We start from the raw sequence: 1,401 nt of genomic DNA, 5'->3' as shown, positions 1-1,401 counted from the left end.
TTTAAATTTAACGTTATACTCACAGGATTGAACATACTAACAGGACTATTAAAATGCATTGTTAGTCAGTACACATTAAACTGAAAAGTTTGTAAAGGAAGTACAAGCAATGGAGCTACAATTATGACCAGAAAACACAGTGGACCTATTAAATTGTTGGAAGAATTATAGGAATAATATCTTATATAACAAAGCTTTGGCACCCAAAGAGATTCTTCTGAATCTTATTAGATGCATTTAAAAATGCAGCAAGAATTGTTAAAATGAAGCTCATCAAAGAGCTGAATTAATGAAATAATATATTTTGTTCAAACACTGGAGCTATGATACTGAAATTTGTTGATTGGCTGGCATCAAGGTGAAGTTCTACACATCGTCAGTCTTCTGGTTTCAACCGGTCTGGGGTCTAAGTGCTTGAGGTCAGCAGTTTCCATCTGGTGGGAGTCTGGTTCCTTACAGGAACGACTTAGGAATGTGTGTCAGACCTTTATGTCTTTCAGGGAACTGGGAGTTCAGTGACTCTGCTACATGGTTGATTTATAGTCTAAATTGTTACCAGTTTCCCAGCCCAACAGCTATTTCTTATTTCTACATCTTCATATTTCCTAATCATTTTTAACTCTTTTTTTTTTTTTTTTTAAACATCTTTATTGAAGTATAATTGCTTTACAATGGTGTGCTAGCTTCTGCTTTACAACAAAGTGAATCAGTTACACATATACATATGTTGCCATATCTCTTCCCTCTTGCATCTCCCTCCCTCCCACCCTCCCTATCCCACCCCTCTAGGTGGTCACAAAGCACCGAGCTGATCTCTCTGTGCTATGCGGCTGCTTCCCACTTGTTATCTATTTTACATTTGGTAGTGTATATATGTCCATGACACTCTCTCACCCTGTCACATCTCACCCCTCCCCCTCCCCATATCCTCAAGTCCATTCTCTAGTAGGTCTGTGTCTTTATTCCCATCTTGCCACTAGGTTCTTCATGACCTCTTTTTTTTTTTTTTTTTTTTTCCCCTTAGATTCCATATATATGTGTTAGCATACTGTATTTGTTTTTCTCTTTCTGACTTACTTCACTCTGTATGACAGACTCTAACTCCATCCACCTCATTACAAACACCTCCATTTCATTTCTTTTTATGGCTGAGTAATATTCCATTGTATATATGTGCCACATCTTCTTTATCCATTCATCCGATGATGGACACCTAGGTTGCTTCCATGTCCTGGCTATTGTAAACAGAGCTGCAATGAATATTTTGGTACATGACTCTTTCTGAATTATGGTTTTCTCAGGGTATATGCCCAGTAGTGGGATTGCTGGGTCATATGGTAGTTCTATTTTTAGTTTTTTAAGGAACCTCCATACTGTTCTCCATAGTGGCTGTATCAATTT

The sequence above is a fragment of the Eubalaena glacialis genome, chromosome 18 (assembly GCF_028564815.1).
Source record: "Eubalaena glacialis isolate mEubGla1 chromosome 18, mEubGla1.1.hap2.+ XY, whole genome shotgun sequence".
Classification (NCBI taxonomy): domain Eukaryota; kingdom Metazoa; phylum Chordata; class Mammalia; order Artiodactyla; family Balaenidae; genus Eubalaena; species Eubalaena glacialis.
This window is presented reverse-complemented; position numbering follows the sequence as displayed.